The sequence below is a fragment of the Sturnira hondurensis genome, unplaced genomic scaffold (genome assembly GCF_014824575.4).
Source record: "Sturnira hondurensis isolate 20B ecotype Veracruz unplaced genomic scaffold, ASM1482457v3 Scaffold0022237, whole genome shotgun sequence".
Taxonomy (NCBI): Eukaryota; Metazoa; Chordata; class Mammalia; order Chiroptera; family Phyllostomidae; genus Sturnira; species Sturnira hondurensis.
Window position 1 is genome coordinate 180,133 of NW_028094868.1, and position 16,029 is coordinate 196,161.

Below are 16,029 nucleotides of genomic sequence, written 5' to 3' on the forward strand. Positions count from 1 at the left end.
AGTAATACGTGAAATATAATAAACAAAACAAACTAATAAACAAAAAAGAGACAGACTCATAGATAGAGAACAGACTGACACTTGTGGAGAAGAGGGGTTGTGGACTGGATGAAAAAGGTAAAAAGACTGAACCAAAAAACAATAGACACAGACAACAGTGTGGTGCTTACCATGGGGAAAGGGGTGTGGGGACACATAGAAGAGAGTATAGGGTGCTTGCTTCAGCAGCACATATACTAAAATTGGGATGGTACAGAGGAGATTAGCATGGCCCCTGTGCAAAGATGACACACAAATTCATGAAGCATTCCATATTTTTAAGCTTCTGCAAGGCTGAAAAAACAGTATTAAAATAAAAAGAGAACCAACCATGTGGGAAAACATATTTGCCAATGATACCTCAGACAAGAGTTTAATCTCCAAAATATATAAAGAAGTTACATGACTCTACTCTAATAAGACAAGCAACCCAATTAAAAAATGGGGAAAGGACTTGAACAGATACTTCTCCAAGGAAGACATAAAGAGGATCTAGAGACACATGGAAAGATGCTCAATATCACTAGCTATGCGAGAGATGCAAATTAAAACCACAGTGAGACACCACTTCACACCAGTCAGAATGGCCATCATAAACAAAGCAAAAAACAACAAGTGTTGGAGAAGATGCAGAGAAAAGGGAACTCTAGTGCACTGTTGGTGGGACTGCAGACTGGTACAACCACTATGGAAAACAGTATGGAATCTTCTCAGAAAATCAAAAATGGAATTGCCTTTTGACCTGGAAATTCCAATGCTAGGATTATACCCTAAGAACACTGAAACACCAATCCAAAAGGACCTATGGACCCCAATGTTCATAGCAGCACAATTGACCATAGCCAAATGCTGGAAGCAACCTAGGTGCCCAACAATCAATGAGTGGATCCAAAAACTATGGTACATTTACACAATGGAATTCTATGCAGCAGAAAGAAAGAAGGAGCTCCTACCCTTTGCAACAGCATGGATGAAACTGGAAAGCATTATGCCGAGTGAAGTAAGCCAGGCAGTGAAAGACCACATGGTCTTGATCATACCGCATGATCTCACCTTTAACAGGAACCTAAAGAAGAAAACAATCAAACAAGCAAAATGTAACCAAAGACACTGAAATAGAGAACATGCTGCCAGAAACCAGAGTGGAGAGGGGAGGGAATTTCAGTGGAAAAGGTGAAGAAGAGTTTACAGGAACAAGTATAAAAGACACAAAGACAAAAACTAGGGGGTGTGGAAGTGGGAGGGGGAAGGCTGGGTGAGTAGGCTAGGATGGGAGTAAAAGACAGAAAACTGTACTTGAACAACAATTTAAAAAATAAATTTAAAATGAAGAGAGTATGGGGGGATAAATGGTAACAGCAGGGGACTTGACTTGAGGTAGTGAACACCAAATACAATATATATGATGTAGTATAGAATTGTGTACCTGAAAAACAAACCATATGATCTCACATATAAGTGGAACATAACCAACTAAACAAACAAGCAAGCAAAACAGAACCAGAGACATTGAAATTAAGAACAAACTGACAGTAACCAGAGGGAGATATGAGGGGATAATGGGGGAAATGGGGAAGTGTTTTCAGGAATATCTGTAAAGGATACAGGGTCAAACCAAAGCGGGGATCAATGGTGGGAGGTGGGGATGGTTGGGGTGGAGGGTAGTGGTTGGGAAAATGGAAACAACTGTACTTGAACAACAATAAAAAATGTGAAAGAAAAGAATTGTACATCTGAAACTTATATAATTGTATTAATCAATGTTACTTCATTAAATTCAACAAAAAAAAACAGCATGCCGTTTTCACTCTCAGTTGATTCAAGTGATTTTTAATAAAATACAGGAAAAGGAGGTGCACAGAAATTGACTATCCTGTAGTATTTGAAAGATTATTTGTTGTTAAACTTTTCTAAAAGACAATATGGTGATAATAGGGCAAAAAGCCTGTATATGTTCATGCTCTCTGATCCACTACTTAGCCATTGGGAAATATACCCCAAGAGAATTAAACCCCCAAAATTTATGTGCATGAAAATATATTCAAACATTATTAACGGTAACTAAAAACTACTCAACAGTGGGAAATATTTAAGTAAATTATGCTACATTACTGGAATTTTTTCCTCAAAGAACATTTGATGAGATGGAAAATACTTGTGATAATGGTAAGTGAAAATATATATGCAATGGAGTAGGAATTGGGCCAGGGCTCTCTGGAAGCTGGCTCGAACCTAGTTTCATGAAATTCAGATGGGGATGGCTTGTCTCTCCTCTGTAATCTTGAGCTTCAGCTGGAAGACTTGAAGGCTGCATCTTCCATCTTTTGAAGATTCATCTGCTCATAAGCCTAGAGGTTGATGTGATGGATGCTGAGGGCCTCTGTGTGACATTTTCCAATGGGCTGGTTTGTGTTTCCTAATAGCAGATGGATTTGAAAGGAATTTTAGAGGGAGGAGAAGATGGTAGAGTCACACTGACCTCCTCCCAGGGCCAATCTGGAATTACAACTCAGTTATGGGAAAATGACCCAAAACAAACAACTGAGCAATAGCCAGAGAGTAGCCATATAACTTCAGACAGACAGAAGAACCAGACTCAGCACAGCCTGTCTAGTAAGGAGTGCAGTAGAGACTCAAGAGAGCGTGCTGGGGGCCTGTAGGCAGCAGCACTGGAGGGATAATTGAGTGGCTGGTTGAATCCCCATGAGAAGAATGGGGTTTAAACCTAAACCTGGGATTCCCAGCCTAGAGCACCAGAGCCCAAAAAGTACACAGATAACAAACAGCAGTGAAAAGTGGTAGGGTTGCTCTCTGCCAGAGATGGACAGCTAGAGACACAAAGAGCCACTTAAAGGGCCAACAAACAAATTCTCATGTGCAGCCACTTACCCTGGGCTCTAGCAAAGGCAGGGGTAGAAAGGGCTGATGATGCCAGAAGAGAAACTAACGACTGAGGTTTTGGGGAGAGAACTCAGAGAGTAGCCACCAGGATCCTGATCCTGAGTCATCCCCCAGACAGCAGCAGCCAGTGTGTTCAGGCAGACCACTCCCCTCTGAGCACAGCAGCCTGAGGGGAAACAATAGCCCAAGAGGGTATCTGTCCTGGCCCTGTGGTGCTTAAGCATGACTGCTGAGTGCAGAGAGACCAGATTAAGAACAAAAGAAGACAGACAGAAACAGTAGATCACTGGTAAAGGTGGGGAAGAGTGGACTAGAGATGCTTGAGGAGAGACTGGGGATGGAGGTCTTGGAGAAAACCGAGAGAGAAGCCACCAGGGTCCTGGTGCTGAGCCAACACCCACACAGCAACCATCCTGCTCGGGCAGACCACTCCCCTCCGAACAGCATCAGTCCAGGGGAAACAATATCCCCCACCCAAGGAGGAATTCAGCCCCACCCTATAGTGCTTAAACTTGACCTCAGAGTGCAGAATGCCCAGATTAACAACTGAAGGAGACATCCAGGGAGAGATCACTGGAAGTATCAAACAGGCTGCCTAAGGTCAGACATGGTCAACATCTGACATCACCAGAGGCATATCCAGAAAGAAAAAAAAACAGTGGTAAATACAAGAGGCTACAGAGATAAAATCCATTGAGGTCTTCTCCATGATTAGTGATATTTTCTTTCCTGCATAGCTTTTTAACCTTCATTTCTTGTCCAGCAAGTTTGTATATATTGTCACTAGATTTTATACTATAATATATTTGGATTCACAAATTTTGTCCCTCCCTCCTCTTAGCCCATTTTACCTTCCTCTTTCCTCATATTATTTTCATTTCAATTTTGTTTTATGTCTAGCTACAACTTGTTTCCGTTCTACACTCTGACTATCTCTCCCCCATCCAGACACACAAAACCAATTTTCTCATTGAGAGTCATCTCACACCCTTTTCCCCTACTGTTAAAATACCTACGTTCTCTCTCCACCTTTAACAATCTTTGCTAGTTGGTTGTCGGTAGGGCAGTTGTTGTTGCATTGTTTTTCAATTTTATTTCTAGAGCCTCACTAATTCTGTATTTCAAATATTAAATTTTACCAGTCTCTTTTCCTACTTTTTTTTCATCTCAAGTTTTAATTTTGTCATCTTACCCTGTTTTTCTCTTCTGTGTCTTTCTTCTATTTCTCTCTCATCCTGACTTCTTATTTTTTCTTTATTCTCCCTTTTTCCTTTTACTTACATCCCAAATTTTAATTTTTCCCTCACTTAGTCTAGTATTTGTTCCTCACTCAGAGTATTCCCTCTCCCTCTATCACTTCAAAATCACACCCAGTCCTCTAAACATCTCTTGGACTTTTCTTTGTTTCTTTTTTTCCTCTTAATCCCATACCGCCTATATTAATTTTAGCTCATTTGTGGTTGATAGTACTGTGGTGGATCTTTCTCTGCAATTTGGCTCCTATATTTTTTAAAGATTATTTATTTATTTATTTATTTATCTTTAGAGAGGAAGGACAGAGGGAGAGAAACATAAATGTATGGTTGCTTTCATGCGTCCCCTGCTGGGAGCTGGCCTGCAACCCAGGCATGTGCCCTAACTGGGAATCGAACCGTGATCCTCTGGTTCGCGGGCATGTGCTCAATCCACTGAGCTACTCCAGCCAGGGCTGGCTCCTATATTTTTTATTAATTTTTTACTATTTTCCTTCCCTTTTCTTTCTCTCTCACTTTATTTTATTTTATATTATTTTAATTTTGGTTTAAACCTAATACTATACACTTCTCTTCTCGTACTCCATTCCACATTCTTCATTCCCTTGTTTATTTATGAGATAAATTTTACCTTCTCTCTTCACATTGCTCCAACTCCTAACTCTTATCAGTGCTTTTCCCTCTACCCTCCCAAAATCATTTTTATTCAGTAGGCCATCTTATGTACCCTCTCCTTTCTCATAATAGTCTTAATCTCTTTACGCCCTTATTAATATTGGTTCATTTACTGTTGATAGTGGGATTGTGGGGGGGAGTTATTTTTGTTGGTGTGGGTTTGTTTCCTAGTCTTTGTGGTTTTCTTCCAGCAGCATCTGCACAACAGCATACAAGTCATGGTGGGCAGAGTGACCCACAATCAAACACCTAGAGAGAAAGACCCAACAAAAACAAAACCCAATTACATCCAGAAAACCAGCATAAAAGGCATAAAGGACATCCCAAGAGCATCAAGTTCATGAGATCAGGAAGACTGCACCACTGAATCTCACAGACCTCCTACCATAGCAATTTACACCACAAAGTCAGGTTATCAAGACAGATCAATTTAACAAGCAGAAGCAAATAAGAAGAGTCTCAGAAACAATGTGAAGACAAAGAAACAACCCCCAATCACAAGGAAAGCAGGAATCCTCAGAAAGAATGCTAAGTGAAATAGAGGCAAGTTAATTATTAGATATTGAGTTCAAAACAATAGTTATAAAGAAGCTCAATGAGTTCAGTGCAAATTAACAAAAACTACAGTGAAACCAGGAGGAACTTACTGCGAATTATATCAGCATAAAAAAAGACATGGGAGCAATCAACAAGGCATTTTTGTACACCAACAATGAAATATCAGACATAAATCAGCAAAAAAATCCCATTTGCTAGGGCAAAAAGAAATACAAAGTACCTAAGAATAAACCTAATGAAGGACGTGAAAGACCGGCACTCAGAAAACTACACAACAGTGAAAAGAGAAATTAAGGAAGACACAAATAAATGGAAACATATACCATGTTCACAGATTAGAATAATTAACATCATCAAAATGTCCATTCTACCAAAAGCAATTTATAGATTCAATGCAATCCCTATTAAAATACCAATGGTATATTTCAAGCCCTGGCTGGCATAGCTCAGTGGATTGAGCGCAGGCCCGCGAACCACACGATCGCGGTTCAATTCCCAGTCAGTGCACATGCCTGGGCTGCAGGCCAGTTCCCAGCAGGGGACACATGAGAGGCAACCATACATTGATATTTCTCTCCCTCTCTCCTTCCCTTCCCCTCTAAAGATAAATAAATAAAAATCTTTTAAATAAATAAATAAAATACCAATGGTATATTTCAGTGATATAGAAAAAACATTTCAAAAATTTGTATGGAACCATAAACAACCCTGAATAGCCACCGCAATTTTGAGAAAGAAGAACTAAGTAGGAGGGATCAATGTTCTTGACATCAAACTATATTACAAGGTCACAGTGATATATCAAGACTATCAAAACAGTCTGGTACTGGCATAAGAACAGACACATACATCGGTGGAAAGAATAGAGAGCCCCCAAATAAACCGAAGTCTCTGTAGCCAATTAATATTTGATAAAGGGGGCATAAGCATAAAATGGAGTAAAAATAGCCTCTTCACCAAATGGTATTGGGAGACCTGGACAGCTACGTGCAAGAAAATGAAACTTGACTACCAACTTACACCATACATAAAGATAAATTCAAAGTGGATAAAAGACTTAAATATAATTGTGACACCGTAAAAGTCTTAGAAGAGAACATAGGAAAATCTCATATATTCCATGCAGTAATATTTTCACCAATATGTCCCCTAGAGAAAGGGACATAAAGGAAAGAATAACCAAATGGATAAACAAAAGAATAAACAAAAGAATAAACCTCATCAAAATAAAAACCTTCTGTATATCTAAAGAAAACAGTAGCAAAATGAACAGGGAACCAATTGTATGGGAAAATATATTTGCCAATGATATCTCAGAAAATGCTTTGATCTCCAAAATACATAAAAATTTCACATAACTCCATTTCAGGAAGAAAAACAACCCAATTAAGAAGTGGGCACAGGGGCCCTGGCTGATGTAGCTCAGTGGATTGAGCATGGGCCTGCAAACCACACAATCGTGGTTCGATTCCCAGTCAGGGCACATGCCTGGGTATCAGGCCAGTTCCCAGTAGGGGACTCACGAGAGGCAACCATACATTGATATTTCTCTCCTCTCCTTCCCATCCTCTCTAGAGATAAATAAATAAATCTTAAAAAAAAAGAAATGGGCAAAGGGCTTGAACAGACACTTCTCTGAGGAGGACATACAGAGGACCCAGAGTCATATGAAAGGATGCTCAGTATCACTGGCCATCAGAGAGATGCAAATTGAAAACACAGTGAAATACCACTTCACACTGGTCAGAGTGGGCACTCTAAACAAATCAACAAACAACAAATGTTGGAACTGTTGTGGAGAAAAGGGAAACCTTGTACACTGTGGTGGGAATGCAAACTGGTGCAACCACTATGGACAACAGTATGAAATTTCCTCAGAAAAACTAAATGTGAAACTGCTTTTTGACTCAGCAATTCCACTGCTGGAATTATACCCCAAGTATCCTGAAACACCAATCTGAAAGGACCTATGCACCCCAATGTCCATAGCAGCACAATTTACAATGGCCAAGTGCCAGAAAAAACCTAAGCGCCCATCAGTAAATGAGTGGATGAAAAAACTATGGTACAACTTCTGCCAAGATGGAGGTATAGGTGGAAACACTGTGCCTTCTCCCACAACCAAGTTTGAACACAACAAAGGTTTGGAGAACTAGGACACACCCAAAGACCAGAAAACGGAATTATACGGAAGTCCGACAACTACGAACCATTCAATGGGGACGGTAAGAGAGGCGGAGCCAGCAGCAGCGCTGGGTCGGGCAGGACATATCCCCCAACCTAGGCACACAGGCAGCCCGGAACCAGTAGGGGTGTGGGGCAGACTGACCTCAGTCGCACATCCACGCACAGTGAGACAGACCACACAAGCCCCAGGGGGCGAACCCAGTGGTGGAGGGCTGACGGCAGTGGCACACTCCCATGCAGTGGAATGAGACACGTGGGCCTGGTGACGGTGGTGGCTGCGGCGCCGGGGCCATGGCAGCAGGCGGCAGACGGGAAGCCATTGTTCCTCTTTGACCCCGCCCCCACATACAGCGTCACAACCCAGCGACCTAGTTGCCCTGTTCTAGCGAACACTTTAGGGCTCTGATCCTGCTACGGAACAGGCACGAACAGCCCAAAGATGGTGCAAGAAGAACTCAAAGTCCCAGAGCCAATACCTCTAAGCGACCGAGAAATTGCCAGCCTCTCAGAAGCACAATTCAAGACACTGTTTATCAGGATGCTCACAGAACTGGTAGATTATAGTCACAAATTAGAGGAACATAGTCACAAATTAGAGGAACATATGAAGGCTAAACTAATTGAAATGAAGGGAGATGTCCAGGAAACCAATAGTGATGGAAAGGAAACGGGGACTCAAATCAATGGAATAGACCAGAAGGAAGAACAAAACATCCCACCAGAAAGGAATGAAGAAATGAGAATTCAAAAAAAAAAATGAGGAGAGGCTTAGGAACCTCCAGGACATCTTTAAACGCTCCAACATCCGGATTATAGGGGTACCAGAAAGGGGAAAGAAACAGCCACGAATGGAACACTTATTTGAACAAATAATAAAGGAGAACTTCCCCAGTCTGGCAAAGGAAATAGACTTCCAGGAAATCCAGGAAGCTCAGAGAGTCCCAAAGAAGTTGGACCCAAGAAGGAACACACCAAGGCACATCATAATTACATTAGCCAAGACTAAAATGAAGGAGAGAATCCTAGAAGCAGCAAGGGATAAGGGGACAGTCACCTACAAAGGAGTACCCATCAGACTGTCAGCGGATTTCTCAAAAGAGACCTTACAGGCAAGAAGGGGCTGGAAAGAAGTATTCCAAGTCATGAAATCCAAAGACCTACAGCCAAGATTGCTTTATCCAGCAAAACTTTCATTTAGAATGGAAGGACAGATAAAGTGCTTCTCAGATAAGGTCAAGTTCAAGGAGTTCATCATCACCAAGCCCTTATTATATGAAATGCTAAAGGGACTTATATAAGAAAAAGAAGATGAAAAATATGAACAGTGAAAGGACAGCAAACACACAGTTATTAACAACCACACCTAAAACAAAAGCAAACCAAGAGGACAGCTAGATCAGGAGTGGAACCATAGAAATGAAGAACAAATGGAGGGTTAGAAACAGCGGGGTGGGAGGGGGAGAAGAGGGGAGAAGGCACAGAAAATAGCATAGATGGTAGGTAGAAAATAGATAGGGGGAGGACGAGAATAGTGGGGGAAATATAGAATCTAAAGAACTTGAGACACATGGTTATAAACTAAGGGGGGGAGAATGGTGGGGGAGGGAGTGTGCGGGTGGAGGGGAGTGAAGGGGGGGAATAGAACAACTGTAATGGTATAATCAATAAAATATTTTTTTTTAAAATCTATGATACATTTACACAATAGAATACTACACGGCAGAAAGAAAGGAGGAACTTGTATCCTTCGCGACAGCATGGATGGGTCTGGAGAGAATTATGCTAAGTAAGCCAGGCAGTCAAAGACAAATAACATATGATTTCACCTATAAGTGGAACCTAATCAACTAAACAAACAAACAAGCAAAATAGAACCAGAGACACTGAAATTAAGAACAAACTGACAGTAACCAGAGGGGATAGGGGAATAAAATAATGGGGTAAAAAAGCAAAAGGATCATCAAGGAACATGTATAAAGGACCCATGGACAAAGCCAAAGGAATGTAGAATTGAGGGTGGGATGTGGGCATGACTGTGGTGGGGGAAAGTGGTGGCAGGAAATGAATACAACTATATTTGAACATTAATAAAAAAGTGATAAAAACAATTAAAATATGTTTTAAAGATTATATATATATATATATATATATATATATAGTGACACATGTAGGAAGAAAAGAAAATATAAGTATATCAGCTTTTTAGACACCAGAATCTCAATTTTATCTAAAAAAATCTATAAATCTTTAAGCTATTTGATCCAGGTAATAATATGTGTATATGTTTATGCATACACATGAGTATATGAGTATATATACTTGTATGTATATATAGTTGTAAATTGTATAAAATGGGCCATGCATTTTTATAAGCAAAAAAATGGCATGAAAAGGTAAATCATCCTAAAAGGCAAAATTCAAAACAAACTCTTACATTTTATATCCTTTAACATGATATCTTCTTTTTTCTCATTTCTGTTAAACAAAGGAACAAATAACCCATTCAACCAGTAAAGTGATTGCATGGTTGTGTAAACTATAAAACTAATATAAGTATTCCTCTACATTTTCCCAGGATAGGAAAGAAAAAATTTCTATGAAACCCAATTGTTGAATCACCTTATTAACATTTCTAAATGGTGTTAAAGGTGTCTATGGCCATACCACCCTGAACGCGCCCGATCTCATCTAAATGGTGTTAAAGGTGCTGTTAATGACTAAAGGAAATATAATTATAAATCCAAAAACCAAAGAGCCTTGATCACTGTTTTCCAGTAGAGAAAACTGCATAGTTTTCCCCTAAGGCTAAACTCAGTGGTTTTCCTTTCCTTCCTGGCATGGTAAGCACTAACAGAGGGGTTGATAGGCAGAGAGGCATGTTCAGGTTTCACTTTGCCCTTAACTTTTCTATGAAATGTGTGGGAACTCAGGCTTTACATAAACAAAAGAATTGTCAAAGTTATGAGTCATTTTCCCTGAATGAAAAGCAGTCTCTTCCTTCAGAGAGGAACACGCTACCACTCCAAGAACAATAGGAAACAATAAAAAATATATTATTAACTTTACAATAACACTTTGTCATTTTTACCAAAAGTGAGATGAGACACAATTTCTCCCCTCCAGAACTTTACTGTCTACTAGGAAAATTATATGTGTAAACAAAAATTACATCATAATGAGATATATATTATTAAAAAGTAGAGACAAAAGGTGCTGGACCATGAGGAGTTTACCTGTGTTCTCAGTGCCCAGTTTCTGTCTCATACAAGGTGATACATTTTCTTAGTGAATAGAAGAATGGATGAGTGAATTAAAGGATGAATTAATGACAGAATAGGGAACACTTGCACATGAACTTGACTTTGAAGGATATGTAAGCTATGATAAATATAGCCACAAGATTTTTCAGGTCCTCCCATTAAAATGTAGTCTGTTTGCTCATCCTTTTCATCTGGAGTAGTTGTGCTTTGCTTCCACCAATGGAATGTAGTGGAAGTGACATTATGTGAGTTCTAGAGCTTAGACCTCAAGCAGTGTTAAAACTCCCACCTTTGATTTTTCTGAATACTCCTGCCACCATGTTAAAAATAAAAACCCACACTAGACCACCAAGAGGCAATGCCCAAACCCCAGATATGTAAGCAAGGCCATCTTAGACCTCCCAGCCCCAATTGAGATGCCAGCTGACTGCTTGTATGATTACAGGTGAGATCACCCAGTTAACCCATGGGTTTGTGAGAAGTGATAAATTGTTGCTGTGTTCAGCTAGTAATTTTTGGAGTGGTTTGTTGCACAACAACAGAAAACTAAGACTTAGACATTAACTGGGAAAGAAGAAAAGGAAAGAGGGAGGGAAGTATGGAAGGTGGAGGAAGAGAAAGAAAAAGAGGGGGAGGAAAGGAATGAGAAAAAGTTGAGGAAATTTTGTTGAAAACAGAAGAAAGAACAAATGCAATATTGCAGTGTGTAAGAACACATCATGTTTAAAGAATGGCATTTAGGGAATGGTGAGAACACTAGGTGGCAGAAATGTAGAATTCCAGTAAGAATGTGGCAGGTAGATGAGGCTGGAGCATTTGATCAAAATCAGGTTGAAGGTTACATACAGCACTTTCAAAATGATGTGACTGGATTTGTTTCTCTAGAGAAATAACCCTGGAAGTGGTGTAAAGAGGCCACTGGAAGTGAATGAATGTGGTGGAAGTGAACTGGATGGTGATAAGCTAGTAACAAAAAGAGTGGGTGTGAAACTGTGGTACAGATTCCAGTGTGTGAGAGTGAAGACCTGAATAAAGACAAAGTCAGTGCAGATGAAAATGAATGGATCCTGTTTATGCTCACAGTGTTCACACACCTGAACTTGATGGCTTCAGACAAAAGCAGGTGACATGGCATAAAACAAGCATTATTTTATTATGCACATGGATACTATGACTTGGGTATTCAGACAGGGAACAAGAGGATATCTTTTCTCTGCTTCACAATATCAGGAATGACTACTTGAACATATGAAAGTGACTCAAATGGCTGAGGCTGCACCATCCTCTTCCAAGTGCCTTCCTCATTTACACAGACAGCTAGTGCCTGGTCTGACAGTCAAAGGACAGGCTAAGCGAAGACTGTTAACTGGAACACTTACACATGGATTTTCCATATGGCTTGCATTTCTCACATCATGGTGACTAGGTTCTGAGAGTGGGGGCCCTAAGAGGAAATGACTAGTAAGCTGCAATTCTAGATCACCAAGGCAGAAGCTACATAGCCCTTTCCGACTTACCTCAGAAGCAATATGACATCATTTATGTCATATTCTATTAATTATTAACATAGATAGATAGATGCTAGATAGATAGATAGATAGATAGATAGATAGATAGATAGATAGATAGATTTGACCAATAAAATGTGGTGGAAGTGACACTCTGTGAGTTACAGAGCCTAGACCTCAAGGGACCTTGAAGCTCCTACTTTTGCTCTCCTAACACCATGCAAGAAAGCCTAAGTCAGATCCCTGACTAATTAGAGACATCCTAACAATAATGAATAATATTAATTAATAAGAATATTAATGTTAATTATTAAACAATGCACTAAAGCTGGCCCACATTCAAAAAGAGGGGAATTTGACCACCTCCTGAGGAGGGAGTGATGGATGCCATCGTAGAAGAGCCTGTGGAATGGGAATTCTTTTGTTGCAACCATCTTAAGAAAAATCCAGCTGCCATTCAGCAACATCCAGAGGGAGGAAGGAAAGAAGCAAGGGCCAGGCAGAAGAGGGCCTGAGGAAAATGGGCCCTTAAGGGGCAAGGCCCAGCTGGCAAAGCTATAACTATTGTTGTAGGCCAGAGAAAACAGTCCTTAACAGCTCAGGGGTGCAGATCCTATGCACAGGGTATGACAGATGATTCTCATAGTAAGTGGGAGGTGGCACCACATCAAAACAATTCATACCTTCTCCAATGACCACCACCCAGCCAAGTAAGAGGAGATTTAAAAGAAAAGAATCAAAGCCTATTAATTCACCAGAACCATGGGAAGCAGTGAAAGGTGGCAGAGGTTAGCTAAGGCATCATGGTGACAAAGGCATCCATGGTTAATACCTGGCCCAACCAAGAGACAAGTTTTGGGCAGCAATGTTTTATTCTAGGCTACACTGCACACAGAGGCTGAGGCTGCTAATGAGCCTCCTATTGTAAAAATAGTGATAACTACTAACATTCACGAACAATTATTGAGCACTTATGATGCATCAAGGCACTGGGCTAAGCACTTCACATACATTATGTCCCTGAGAGCTGGGTACTAGTATTATGAGCATTTTTCAGAAAAGATATTATGACTTAGAAAAATCATAAGCTAGCAAGTCATAGTGCCACACCTCATGTATAAAACTCAGTCTGTCCTACTTTGCAGAAGCCAAGCTCTCCCATCAGCCTAAGCCAAATCATAGAGCTAGTAGTAAAGGGTGAACACTGGGATGCAAACTTATGCTGACTGATTAAATTCAAGCATTTTTCCACTAATAATTTCTGCATTCCATGACCAGACTGGGCGACAAAGTGGGCCTTGCCACCTAGGAGCCCATTCCAGAAATGAAAAGGCTGAGAGCTGCAAGAGGCAAGCTTAAGAAATAGGAAAGGAGCTGACAAGTAAGAGTAGGAATAACTTGAATGTTCGTAGATTTGGAAACTGGGTGGATGTGGTGCTGTTACCCAAGGCAGGGACTTCTGGGGAAGAAGGTAGTTTGGGGAGGACATAGTGAGTTCAGCACTGGGCACTTTAAACATGGGGGAATGTTATTATTTACTTTTGAACATAGAATACAAAAGAATATCACCCCTCTCTTGGATTCCCTACTTCAGCCAATTCTGCTGAAGTCCCATCCTTGATCAGGTAAGATGTAGCTAAAGAATAAAAAGCAGCAACTTTCCCATAAGCTTTATTATGTGTAATGATGACAATACCGAATATAAAGTATACAAACTCCCATTATTGTTTATTCAGTTAATCCCAAAGGGCTTCACAGGTAGCCAACAGAGTGTTGGAGATAGGTGAACTCCAGTACCATGGCTTCTGCCAAGAAACTGAGAACAGGGAAGGCCACTGCCTCCTGCAGATGGGATACACCAGAACACCCAGATGGTTTGGCTCCATCTGGTATGAAGGAAACCTCAGTGGCCATGCTGAGCTTGCAAGATGCTGCTTTCATGACCCCAGGTGTAATGGTCAGCTGAGTAAGGAGGGCCACATGCTCAAGAGCCTTTGAGAACTTTCATCTTCAGAAGGGCCCAGTATGCAGCCAGTACTTTACTCTCTAATGGTATAAAGCATGTGGATAAGGAGGGCAGTTTCCTACATGAAGGTATTGGCAATTGATGTCAGAGATACCAGGAGGCATGAGAGGAGATTGCTAAAGCATCTACAGAGATGAAGTATCTGGAGGGCATTAAGAGTAATGCCAGTTTTCCTGTAATTTGTACAGATTCTGGAGCCTTTTGTTGTAGGTAACCCATTCAAAATATGTTAATATGTAACAGCATAAATGGTCTTAAGTAAAATTCATAAATGAGGAATATATTGCCACCAGAACCCCCAAAACTAAAATATGCTGGATTTGTTTAAATGTTCTGAGTGCTGAGAAAGTTGATAGCTGTTTCTTGACAATGTCAGGAATTTAACTGATGTAGCAATGGCCCATTCCCTTTTTGTGAGCTCATCTGTAAGTGCTTGTATGTCACAAAGAAGTGTGTCAAAATAAACTCCTTGGAGGAGGATTTCATCAGTTGGATGTCATATGTGTGCTCCTAGAGAAAGGAACATGTTAAGATTTGGAGGGTAAGATTTTGTACTACTGTTGGACTGTTGAGATACACCATGGATAGGCTGGTAAAAGTGAATACAGTCCCTTCAGAGGAGAAGGAAGACTGTGATTGAGAGGCTTTACAATAGACACAAAACATATTATCTAAATCTATTACTTCAAGGTATTTACCAGTTGCTGATTGGCTAGAATAAGTAATTTCAAAAATATTTGGTATGGGGGTCTCAGTGAATGGGACCATGGAATGATGGTTTCAGTAGTCTACTGTGAGGTACCATCCATTATTTCCAGGTTTAAGAATAAGCCAAATTAAGCCGTTAGATGGAGAAGTAGTCAGGATAATCAACTCTTCTCTAAAATATAATGGGTTTCAATTCCTCTTTTTACTTTTTGTAGTTTTCAAACCAAGCTCTGGCCAGTTTTATTAGAGAAAAATTTTTCACGATTTACTTTTCAACAATCTGTTCTGGCATGCTTCTAATGATATCAGAATCATCTGGATCAATGAGAGCCCGTGTGGACACTCTGTAGTATTTTCCACACACTGTGCCCAATTCAATATTGTTGCCACAGTAGTGATGGACACCAGTCTTGGCCAACATGGCATAGTAATCTATTTCAGATTTCCTCAGAGCTGGAAAGTTGTTAGCAAGAATGACTAGTTTGGCTTTGCCTTGTCTGATTATCTTCTGAGTCTGCTTGTACCCCGGCACATACTTGCCATTTTTCATAACATGTTAGAGCCTAGAGTTGATCAACTCCAGCAACTTTTTTATCTTCTTTGCAACCACCATCTTCCTGCATTAGATGCGGGATGGACACCTACCAAGCACAGCCTGGGTTTCAATTTTTTAGAGCTCTGCTTTAATTGGGCCCCAAGACTGAACTCGCCTTTATCTTGCATGTTTTTCCATAACTGCAAAAGTGGAAACTATGAAAAGACTTTAATTGCAACAGCTGGTTGTTTGTGTGATTACATCACCCTACAAAGCATTCCAAAATCCTAACTCTCAGAAAAAGTGGTCTCTGAATCCACCAACTCGCCATGTGGCAGCTTGTTTTCTGTTTCATACTGTCCTTGTAGGTGGTGGTCAC

The 16,029-nt window shown here is 40.4% G+C and overlaps 1 non-coding gene and 1 pseudogene across 1 annotated transcript; one reads left to right on the forward strand and one right to left on the reverse strand.

The window, feature by feature from the left end:
* Positions 1–212: 212 nt before the first annotated feature.
* LOC118979327 (U6 spliceosomal RNA) lies at positions 213–319 on the forward strand. The gene has a single exon (XR_005064894.1). It is a non-coding gene; the product is annotated as a U6 spliceosomal RNA (small nuclear RNA).
* A 15,009-nt stretch (positions 320–15,328) lies between these two features.
* Positions 15,329–15,765, reverse strand: LOC118979325 (60S ribosomal protein L30-like; annotated as a pseudogene).
* Between the last annotated feature and the right edge of the window lie 264 nt (positions 15,766–16,029).